Source organism: Lycium barbarum, chromosome 1 (assembly GCF_019175385.1).
Source record: "Lycium barbarum isolate Lr01 chromosome 1, ASM1917538v2, whole genome shotgun sequence".
Lineage (NCBI taxonomy): Eukaryota > Viridiplantae > Streptophyta > Magnoliopsida > Solanales > Solanaceae > Lycium > Lycium barbarum.
Window position 1 is genome coordinate 106,032,361 of NC_083337.1, and position 12,709 is coordinate 106,045,069.

Genomic DNA, 12,709 nt, shown 5'->3' on the forward strand with positions numbered 1-12,709 from the left:
CCATAGTTGAGGATGTGAATAAGAGTAACAAGAGGCTGCACAAACTAGAGGAGGAGATGGTGCAAGCCGCTGCCTTGAACTCGTTGCGCGAAAACTATCCAGATATAATGGGCGCGTCGGGAAGCTTGCTACGAGAGGCGACGCATGACATTGCTGCATCTGAGGCAGCCCAAACCCGAGTCGAGGAACATAGCGCTTAGGGGGCCTAGGTATCCCTTACAATTTTTAATATTGTACCTAGAGTTGATGCATTGGGGACATTGCATGATCTTCAGTTGGGGGTGGGGGTACCTGATCAGGTTAATATTGTAAATATTTGTTTAGGAACCCCCTCGGCTTTTCTTTGCCAGAGTTCTTTTCCTGAGGGGTTTTATTTTGTTGAAACTGGTATGTTTAGGATGTTTCTTCGGTTGAATAGAGTTGTTTTGACTTATTTGGTGTTGTTCTGAAACTAATGGCATGTTGTTATTGTTTGTTGGAAATTGTGGACCCCTCAAAACTTGAAAAATGCATACCTAGAACAGTTATTGGTTGACATGTTTGATTCTTTATATGACATTACTATTGTTGGGGTATTGTGTGTGTGACGAATGACTACCTAGGAGGTCACAAGTGTAAAAATAATTGTCCTTATGCCAATGTGCTTGTGAGTTGCTAGTTTGGTTTTGTTTATGCATGTATAATCCCGAACTTGCCCGGTTGGTCTTGTTTGAAATCCGAAAGTTAGTTTGGTTGAGAAATGATCTTAGGCTTTCTTTGTATAAACAATCACTTTGCCTAAATAAGCCGTACCAAATTGCAAATATCCCTAGTTTCCCTTTTTAGCCTTTTGACCTTTTCTTTGGCTAGCTAATTATGAAACCTTACCCTTTGTGCAATTAATCCATCTTCGCACCCGTTCCCTCCTTGACGCGACTATATAGATGAGGCAAAATGCCTAAGTTGGGGGTGAATTAAATGTGGAGTAGATGTAGAAACATAAGTTGGGGGTGGTGAAATTGCTAGTGGAGATTCGATGTAGTAATTGCATAGAAAAAAAAACAAAACAGAAAAAAAAAATTGGAAATCAGAAAATTATGACATAAAGAGAATTGTAAGTTGGTTAGGAATAAAACCACATCGAAGTTGAAAGCTTGAAAGAAAATAAAGGGGTTGGAAAGAAAAAGAGGTTAATTAAGATGAAGAGATATTGTAGCGTTCGAGGAGGGTGAGTCACTAATATCCAAAAAGTATCCTACCCATCCCTAAGCCTACATTACAAGCCAAAACAAGTCCTAATGAGATCACAACCGAACAAGCCTAGGGTGAATACATAGAAAATAAGGGCAAGCCTATGGTATTTGTATGTGTAGATATGAATTTCTTTGTGAGTGTGAGGGTTTTTCTTTTCTCAATCGTCTTCGTCCTATTGTTATTGTATATATGTGTGTTGGGATATTCTTTGGTCTATGTGAGGGCATAAGGATGAGAATTGAGCAATTTGAAGTGACCGCCTAAAGTAGCGTTCATGTATATCATAATATGTTCGATAATGTAATGTCATGCATTGAAGCTTCATTGTTAGTCATAGCATTCTTGGGTTGTTTATATGGTTTGAAAATTGAAAAATGGGGTGGTCCGTGGAAGAAAAACGTGCATGCCAGTAGTTTGGAAACAAAACCATTGTAGACATTATTACTCTGTGATATTGAGGTGTTAGTCGAGTCCTGTTTGTCTTGCACTGCTTGCTTGAGGACAAGCCAAGACTTTAAGTTAGGGTGTTGATGTGTCGGGAAATTGTGGCACAATTAATACTCTTTTACGAGAAGTTTTACTTGTTTTTAGGCAAGTATGTGTTGTTTTGATGTGTTTTTGTCATGTTTTAGGTAAATCGGAAAGTTCGGGTTCAAGAATTAGAAGTTACAGAAAAGTTGCACTGAACCTTAATTTTCACGGTCCGTAAAAAGCTGTATGGACCGTATTTGTGGTCGTACAAAAGTTGGCAAAGCAACAGAATGTCGCAGTGGAGAGATGCTGAACCACGAACACTTATACGGACCATACAATATTGTATGGGCCGTATAAGTGGATATGACGAAGGTTGGAAGAAGTTTCACGGGCAGGATTGTACAAGCCGTATAAAGTTATACGAACCATGGAAATGCCAGTTCGTATTGTTCTCTGCAGACACATGAATGAAGGTCGTATAGGTCTTATACGGTTCGTGAAAAGTTGTACGGACCGTATAAGTACCGCCTGGGACTTAAGTGCAAATTCTGTAATTTTACGTTTTGAAACCTATAAATAGTCCATTGTAGGGTTTTAATTGTTATCAGTTATTATATTTTGACTTTTGGCTTAGAACATTAAATACTCTCTAGTTTTTGAAGGTTCAAACATCGATTCAAGTATTATCAATTCCTCTTTTCTTCCAAAGTAAGAAATTATGAATTCTTCAATTTCTTATTTCTTGTTCTTTGCCATGAGTAGCTAAATTCCCTTACTAGGGTTGTGAATCCAACGATGGGTGTTTTGTGATTGGGTTTGTGATTGATATATGCATAATGGAATGTTCGGGTTTATTTATTCTTCATTCTGCATTCATAATTAATGGTTGCAAACATTGATTAAAGCCATAAACCTTGATTTATTTGGGAAAATAATTAGGGTTGGTAAGAATAAATAACAAGAACTCAAAGCTTTACACTTTATTTAATAGATTCACTTAGGAATAAGACGAATCTACTTGGCATAATTAACCGTTCTTCATATCACTTTCTTATATTTGGGAAAATCATAGAAAGAAATAATCTTTATTTATTGGAAAATAGTAGAGATTCACATAAAAGTTAAGTGCATTCATAATCCATTAGAAGTATATCGAGAGCAATACCCATGATCATACACTTCATCTAAAGGGGACACAACCATAGTTTCTTTTCCCATAAATTACCACAAAAGCAAGTAGTTAGCGATTAATCATAAAAAAACCCAACTTTTACCAAAATCATCGAATTAAGACATTATACCTAAATTTAGCATTCTACAACTTTAGTAACCTTTTCACACCATATTCCCTGTGGGATACGACCCCAACCTTGTTAGGTTACTATATTTGACAACGTCCGCGTTATACCATTAATAAGTGTAATTTGAGTGTATCACTCACTTCATAATCATTGTTCCTTCAAGGAGAGGTAAAACGATGATGTTTGTTCCATAATATAAATCGGAGGTTACCGACCTTACGTCACTTCGATAAAGTCGTAATGTTTATTTGGGATCTCATGCATGTTGCTTATATTATATATATATATATATATATATATATATATATATATATATATATATATATATATATATATATATATACACACACACACACACACACACATATGTATATAGGGGATGTGGGAAAAGGGCGAGGCGTTATATACGCATAGCCAGCTGATCAGTTGGTATATTATGCCATCGTCCCTGACGCTGGATGCCCAGACGCGGGATATATGGGTGTGGATCAGGTTGCATGTTCCGCAGCAATATGATATATATACGGATTGGGTTGCACGTACCATAACAATATAATATATTTATGGATCGGGCTGCACGTTCCGCAGAACTATTTTGATATATGTATATGAGAAATGTTTTCTTTTGAAAGCTTAGCATGCATGATATCCGCCTTATGAGGCAATCAGATGTACAGGTTGCCTCTTTATCTCATGTTATGTTCCATACTTCTTGTCATGTTGTTATTCATGCCTTTATACTACTGACGTCTTTTCTGTGGACACTGTGTTCATGCCCGCAGGATCAGGTAGCCAGCAAGACGATCCAGACCAGTAGGATCTCCCCTCAGCCGCAGTCAGTGCACTCCATTGGTCCGGAGCTGCAACCATTTTTGGTGTGCTATTTTGCTATGTAGATGTGTGGGTATGACAGGGCCTTGGCTTGTCTTTTCTACAGTTTATATTCCATAGAGGTCTGTAGACAGTTGCATATAGTAGGAGCATCATGTAGCTTTGTGGTCTCTCATTTTATGTACAGTACATGTAGTGGCCATGTCAGACTGCGTTGTCATCCTTTGCACGCATGCCTATATATATCCATGTGGACTGTTTATGAGTTGTTGATTTAGAGTTTAGTGTATAAATTTTACAGAAGATGCTATCATTCAGATATAAGTTAGAAATGGTCTCCCATGTTATTTTGTATATGGCAAGTACAAGTTTAGGTGTGCTTGGTTAGTAGTGTTAGGGCACTCGTCACAGCCCATTGGTTTAGGTCGTGACAAAAGTGGTATCAGAGCAATTCATCCTAGGGTTGTCTACAAACCATTTCCGGTACAGTCCTGTTTATGGGTGTAAAAGCAGCCACACTTATAAACAGGAAGCTGCGGGGAATTTAGGAATCATTGACCTTTCCTTCTATCTTAGATCATGTGTTAGAGCCAGAGTCTAGGAAAGATCGTTTTTTACTCTCTTTTCCTGTAGGTAGGTGCAGCCTGATGAGAGATGAAGAGATCGGCTTCAGATAGTGGGGGTGCCAGGAAGGCCCCTAGGGTGAATTCGGGACTCCAGGCCCCAGGACTGAGTGGGAGGAGTCCTAGCTATTCTATTGAGACAAACCCGTCCGAGGACATCGAGACGATCCCCCAGAGTTCGTGACTTCTATAGAGGAGGATCCATCAGAAGATAGGTATGAGACGGACCCGTCTGAGGGTTCGTACGAGACGCCGGTGAAGGAGGCTCCCGAGGCTGTACCAAGAGTTGACCCCTCCAGCTTCTCCTATGGTGGAGCACTATGTTAGGGCAGCTACGCCTGTGAGTGTTACCGATTATTCTAGCCCTTTATGTTGACCTTCGGTAAATCAGGAGTTACCAGGATATTTATACCCCTAGGATTCAGATGGGAGAGATGAGGAGGGCCAGACCAGTAGATGGCGGGAGGATGATGAGGAGGATACTTCACTTTACAGGCCTCCAGACCAAGAGCAGGACAGGCCGGCTATAGGTATATGGGTCTATTATTGAAATATTTTTTTTCACATGTGTACAATTATTGCAGGACATCATTAATAGTTGACAAATGGGAGTTTTAAAGGAACCGATAACCAGAGTACTTATAGATAACTGCGACTAAGATATTTTTACCACCACTAGGAATCTTAAAATTAGGAATGGAAGATAGTCGTGGGTGCTGATTAATGGTTATTATTGGGGGTTCTGAGGGCTAAACCAGCATTTGCTCGGTCAGGAGAGTAAGGGACCTTTACAATCCAGAGGGAGATGCATTACAGGAATTTTATTGGGATCGGTTAGAACTTCAACTTGTTTTAGGTCATGTGATAAAGGCCTCACAGCAGGATGGATGCGATCATGCCAGCACTAACACACCGAATCCCTTCAGAACGTCGAAGTTAAGCGTGCTTGGGTGAGAGTAGTACTAGGATGGGTGACCCCCTGGGAAGTGTGCTAAGAAGTCCTATAGATTCAGACATAAGTGAAGGATGAGGAACTAGAATAGCTTGAGGGAAATTCGAAGCGTGTAAAATTCACAGTTGGAAACTCTAATGATTGAGAGAGATAAGGTGGACCGGTGTGGTAAAGAGAGAAAACGTATTACAGCTACAGAATTAGGACGAGTTTAAGTAGTATTGGGGATACTTTGTATGTAAGGTGTTTGGTGAAGGTATACATGATATCCTAAGCGTGATTTCGTTAACCAGTATTTGTGCCCCGATAATCGACGTTGTGATATGTTAGAGGTTTTGATTGAACAGGGTATTGACGTTTAAGTGGCAAGTGCTACAGGGCAAGTTGACACTATTTTCTCCGAAAGTTAAGTTGGATAAGCCTGATGCAACATCGGAGAAAAGCAGAAAGTGAGTATACAATAGTAAGAAGATTAGGATGCCCTGAGAAAAGGAGAAGTGTGAGCAAGGGAAGTATGTTGCTAAAAAGGGCCAAGTCAAGCTTCCAAGAGAAAAAAATTCAGGATGATGGTCACAACAAAGAACCATTCGGATGAACCTCGAAAGTAAGTACACAGAAAGAACGGAGCATGATAGTGTTGAACAAAAGACAAGTGTAGTGAGTTCGAAATCAGATTCTGACAAGTGGGACGGAAGGGCAGTAACAATGAATAGGGATGTGAATGGGGAAAGAGTAAGCAGGTTTTGCAAAGATACTAAGGGGTTTTGACGCTTGAGTGGCATCCGAAGAGGTGAATGCATAGTCATTATAGCACGCCACAATTACCTCGGAAATGGAGAAGCCTTTCCAAAAAAATGACTTAGAGATAGAATGGATCTACACTTCTGAAAGTATATTCTACGAACTCCAGGGCCAATTTTATAAAATGGCAAGTGGAGAATAGAACTTAAGAGTAAAAGAACTCAAAACCCCTGGGGACGAAAGTAAGAAAGGTACATTAATGAATTGGTAGATAGAAGCCGAACAATTACCAAGGACAAGAGAGAGGATAATAAGTTGACAAAGCTGATCGGGAGGCAATATATCAGTGACATGGGATAAGAACCTCTGTAAAGGGTATAGAGATTCGACCATAAAGGAAATAAGGATACACGGGGAATATTTATAAATATGAACTAGCCTTAGCGGAAGAAAGAAATATAAAGGCTTGACCAAAAGAAGAAGGGAAAGAGTGTACCTTGTAAGGATTTTATGATAAGAACAAGAAGCGGCAGGACACTGGAAGAACTACGATGCATAACTGTGATGTAGACAAGTAGTTAAGGAAAGTTACGGGACAAATGAGCAAAGCAAATGAAAGGATATGGAATATTAACTTTAATGGTATAATATAGATGAAAATTGAAAGTGGGAACCCAGAGCAAGAAGAATTTTAAAGGTGTTAAGAAGATGATTGTGTAAAAAGACTAAGGTTGAATGAGCGAGGTATAATCGAACACTCCATAAAGGGGCGTAATGAATTCCGTTGTCCCCATTAATCCATTAGCCTAGGGAATTACTAGTCATAAAAGGTAGAAGTGGAAAGAAAATAAAGGAGGCACCTGCTTTGGATCAGATATGTATGAGCATTTGATTTAATACCAGGCTTTAACTAGCAGAAAAGGAAATAAGTCAAACCATGCGACGAAAGGAATTTCGGCATTATAAAGAACTGAGATGTGAGAGGATCGTTAAGGTCGACTAGGTGATTGTCAACAATGATTACTATTCAAAGGTACTAGTATATAAGAATATCCTTAAAAAGGGAGGAAGAGCAGACTTAGTCCTGAAATGAATTATGACATTCCTAAAATTCCCAAGAAAGAAGTGTATTAGCGCGAAGAAGCCAAAGTTTGAGATGTACTTATAGGTCGAGAATGTATCAGGAGAAAGCAGAAACAGGTTGGAAATAAGTACATTATGGGGCAGGTATGGGAAAGAAAGTATGATAGGATAAGGAGATTAACAAGTCAGAAAGAATGATTCTTATTGACGTTAGATATGATGTTTCTAGACCGTGGTTCGAATCGCGCGTGTTGGAACCTAATTTTCACCGTGTAAAACGTATATTTTAATTTGCATATTTCCCGAGTCCAAGACGGAGTAAGGATTCACTTAAAAAATTTAAAAATCCCGAAAAATTGCAAAAATTGACGTTTAATTATTATTTTCATAAAATTAACAATTACAAGAAATTACGTATTTACTTTTACAAATTTGATTTAAAAAGAAGATACATATTCCGTTCCGTCTAGCTCGGGAAAATTGTTAATTTAAACAACGTATGAATTACGACACTCTTGACCGCATTTTTTTGCATTTTTAAATATTGTCGGAACTATATCAATATTGGGCTCATATTGAAGCTCGTATTTTAAAACCATGTTTTATAAACTTCATTTTTTTATATACGAACTTACGTGTTAGTTTTATGCCAATACATAGTTTTTTGAAATTGTGTATTTTTATTTAACTTGTGTCCAAGGGGCCTTTTAAATCATGTTTTAAACTCAAGGAGTTTTTTTTAAACCTGTTAAATAATTAAAAGGGGAGGCGGGGGGGGGGGGGGGGGGGGTATATATTTGATAAGGGACCAAAGTTGCAAACGAGCAACTTCGGTCCCATTTTTCCCGTCTGCTTATTTCTCTCCAACTCTAACCCCTTCATTGGCGATTTAGGGATTGAGGTTTTGCGATCTTCGTCGTGGCCATTTCATCGCTGCTTTGAGCAAATTCTTGAGGGGTTTTGCTCCCCTTGTCTTCCTAATACTAATGGCAGATTTATTTCTAAATTTTAATCACGTTTTCATGTTCAATTTGAAATCTTAATTTGGGAATTTACTCTTATTTTCTCTGTGTCATGGGGGGCATGGACAGGGGCCTTTGAGCCTGCTGTTATCTTGGCACCATGACACACAAATGGAGAGAATTAAAGGGGGAAATCCTAATATATTCGAATCGGTTAGGGAATTTTGGGGGGATTTTATCTTTTAATGTACTATGTGAACGTTGTATTGTACTAATTGGCTACTTGTGTGACTCAATGTACTATCCTAGTATTTGGGGATTTATTGAATATTTTTGTGTGTAAATTTTAGTACTACCCATTGGATTATCTAATTTTTGTTAAATATAGGATAAGGTAGTACAATGCTGAGGGAAGAATATGGTCCTTTAGGGGAATTTCGATTTTTTTTAATATGGGGAAGATTAGGGGGGAATTTGGGTCGGGAAAATTGTTTTTCTCCCATTTTTACCCCTAAACCCTATTTGCTTACCATATATAGCAGGCCATATGGCTGCTAGAAAGGATCCTCTCTCTTTTTTCCGGAAAAATTCCTAAGTTGAAAACAACTAAGTGCTCTAGCCTACAAAATACAATACATATATACAAGCATACCACTGATATACTAGATATACTTTTTACTGAAAAACCATAATATATATACTACTATCTACTTTATGTATGGATAATACATAAATTTGGAAGAAGAAATGGCTTGTCATTAAGGTGTTAAGTGTTGGTGTTTGAAGTTTTGATTCCAACCCCCCACTTTGATCTTTAGGTTGCCCCCTAAAAAGGTATTCTCTTATTTCTTTACCTTCATTTGCTCTATTATTACTTTGTTAAGGGTTTTTTTACTGTTTTATTGAAGTATAATGGTTTTTATTCTTGTTTAAATTTTTTCCTTTGCATGTCTAATGTTTAAATGGTTATATGATGTAATGTTATGCTTGTTTAGATTGCTTAATTGTAACTTAGACTTTTAAAACTCTGTGTAAAGATCCTTTTCCTAAATATGCCTAAGTCAAGGTTGATTATGTGTCTGGAATCTTGTTCTAACCAGTAATGACCTAAAAATGCATTTGAACCTAAGATCTTGCTATTTCTCAGCATTTTCTGTGACTTATGGTTTAGTTTGAGACTGTCCCTACTGATTATATTGATCTAAGTGTTGCTTTACCTCTAAGACTAATGTACAGTTACACTTTCCTCTTGTTAAGACTAAAACTAAATAAAAATTGGCATGTTCAATCTTTGAAAGTGTAAAACAAGACCTTTGTTTGGTTTTAAAGGTTTGAAGAGTAGGCTGCAAATCCTTTGAAGTTAACTCTGTGCCTTTGAAAAATGCTTTAATTGTGATGTCTATGCCTTTGTGATTACTGGTTTCACTTAGCCTATATAGTAGGCTCACTCCTGAATCTATTTAACTCTAAACAATGTGAAAGTGGCCTTTTCTAAATCTCTTTGACTACAACAAATTAATGATAGTTGAGATGCTTTAAATTGATTTTTATGAGACTCATAACCTGCTCACTAGTTGACTTATAATCTAGAAGCATTATATGTGCCGTTTTCTCCAAGAAATTGGTTGTGAAAGGGCAAAAGTGAAGGTTTATAGGAAAATTGTGTATTTTGTTTAAGATTGGGAATGAAAGGGATAGGAAGAAGATTAGTGTCTAGTGATTCCTGGATCTTATTGTCTTCTGTGATTGACATGTTGCTCTATCTGCTAAGTGACTAAGTTAATTACCTTATGTGTTTCAACTCTCATTGTGTCATGATCAATCATAGCCATGTTGTCCCTTCTTGTTGGTGTAATCACTTGAAGACTAAAAAATGGATTTTAGAAGCTGAAACCATACTTAGGTGATCCTGTTAGCACTTAACCTTCTTGTAATATTAGCAACTTGGCCTTTGTTGATTTGTTGGAATTAAGTTTTGCTTACTGAATTATCTCTTGCACCTAGGACAGTGCTATGAACCCATTTTGTCTCAGTTTTCTTTGAATTTTTTGAAACTTGTCACTATTTCTACCTGAAGTTTCATTTCACTTCTGATTTGCTTGTGACTTACAGACCATTGATCTTGTCTCATGTTGGTTACTTGTATGCAATGTTCATGACTGGTTTATCACTTATGATTTGTATTCACACTTGGAATTGTTATAGCTTACTTGGTTCTCTTTACCTAATATGATCATGTAATAATAGACTAGGTATAAAGAACCTAAACAAGGATTAAAAGCTGTTCTAAAATATTAAGTGTGATACTTTCTTTTGTGATATACTTCCCTTTGTCCTTTGCTTGTGAGATCTGAGGTTGCCCCCTATGTATTTTTCTCTTGTTTGGTTGTTTCAAACTAAGCTATGTCTAATGTATGGAATTGGATCTAGGATAGTATCAGGCCTTTTTTTGTCCCTGTTGTGATTTGCTGAATCCTATTTAAGTTTCTATCTGTGTTTTTGTTTATTTGTCTAGTTCTACGGATTAATTTGCTAAACCTAAACCATTTTTTGGGACCACACTCAGACCTTTAAGCCAAAAGTAGCCCAAAAAATGACTTTGGACCTTTAAACTGCTTCTGAGATGGTCTGTTGATAGTGAATGAATCTAAATAATGGTTTCTAGCACAATTTTACTTTTGTTGGCTTTTAAAAAATGAACTCCTAATCTGTCTAATCCTCAGTCCATCTCTTGGATCATTAATTTCACTTGAGACTTGAATTTAAAGACTCATTTGATTTGCATTAGTGGAATTAGGGGACTTGTGATTGCATTTGAACACTATGATCTGTCTTTATGATTTGTGCTCTTCTAGTTGGTTCTTGGTCATAGTTTTTGGATACCCTGTACAATGTAAATTACATAGAGGCTGAGCATAAGACAAAGACTAAAAGATGTATTGAACTGAAAAAAGAAGAAGCCTAAGTGTAGAATCTGTTCCTTGCTTGTTTTCCTTCCACTTGGTCAATTCTGTGATCCAAATACCTGCCCTCTGCTCTGCTCCTTCCTTATCACATCTTGATGCAATATTCTGAACCTAAGTTGAATATCATGCACCTCATAGCCTTCAACAGGACTTAATACCAAGTATTCAACCTCAGACTCCCTTTGTTATGACTTATATGATCATATTGACCAAGATTTTGGACCTATGAGACTATCATGTACCCTGTGCCTATTTAACCCTTGGCTGGGCATTTCTTTATCTCTATTCTGATGTGCTACCCCTGCTTGTCCATGCCATTTTTGAACTGCTATCCTGCTCAGGTTTGGTGTTTGTTTCAGGCTTAGTTGACAGTTATAACATCTTATTCTGCTTGCCTATACATGACTGGACATCAGCTTCTCATTACTTTACTTATCCTTGCATTGCTTGGAATTTCTTTAGACTCTGTTTGCCTTTTTTAGTTAAACCTCCAGGTTGAAGCTAATACAATCCTATATGATTTACTTTGACTAGCTATGTGATTAATACCCTAGATTCAAGAGCTGCATAAGATGTTAAAATTGAGTGGAGATCCTAGCTTTTGGTTTGAGAAATTGAGTTGAGACCTTGGTTATCCTTGATTTGTTTTCTGGGAATTTCTGAGTAGGATATAACTCGTATATAACCTGAATATAATGTTTTAGAGTTAAGCTTAATGGAATATTTAGTGTATACCAGGTATATGCGGAGGGCATACCCCTTTCCAAGGTTTTGCTCTTCATATCTAATGGTATATTGGTGTGTATCATGTATATCCCAGTTCTGATACTTAGAAAAATTTGAGGAAAGTCAGCTGGTATATCTGTGGTATACTATGTATACCAAGCCTTAACACTTAGAAAATAAAAAGAGGGGAGAGCAGCTTGGGCTTTTGCCATTTGGACCTGATTGTACACGGTCCCATGACTGAGCTGTTTGGGTCGGTGTCGTGTCTGGGCCATTATCAATTATTGTTAACTGTTGTTTACTAGGCTTGGCCTAATAAAAATTGTACTTCATCTCTAGCATTATAATAATAATTATAGCCTTTTAATTTTGTACTTAGTTTAATATGTGGGCGTATACTAATATTGTGCATGCCCATTTGTATCATTGTCCGCCCATACCTATTGGTGGGCTCCCATGAGGCCCACTAACATATCTAGATCGAGTCGAATGAATTCAAAGCAAAATGGAGCATACGTATGGACTTAGGGACAAACTTGCATAATACCTTCGTTTGGGCTTGGTCGGTCCAAAATCCTTACTCTTTACTTTATGCAATTTAAATTCATATTTTCCCCTTTAAACTCAATATATTGGAACCCTTATATGATTGTTACATAATTTAGTGTTGCCAAGTTGATTTTTTTTTAAATTTTAACTAAATTCAAACTTATGCAAAATTGGATAAAAAATGCGACTGAGACTGTTTCGGACTTAAGACGCTGAATTTGGGAAGATTGCTGGACTAAATTGACATTATTGAAACTTTGCGGTCTGA

The 12,709-nt window shown here is 37.4% G+C and overlaps 1 pseudogene; it reads left to right on the forward strand.

Annotated features, from left to right (window-relative positions):
- Nucleotides 1-5,347: 5,347 nt before the first annotated feature.
- Nucleotides 5,348-5,465, forward strand: LOC132618299 (5S ribosomal RNA; annotated as a pseudogene).
- The last annotated feature ends 7,244 nt before the right edge of the window (nucleotides 5,466-12,709 follow it).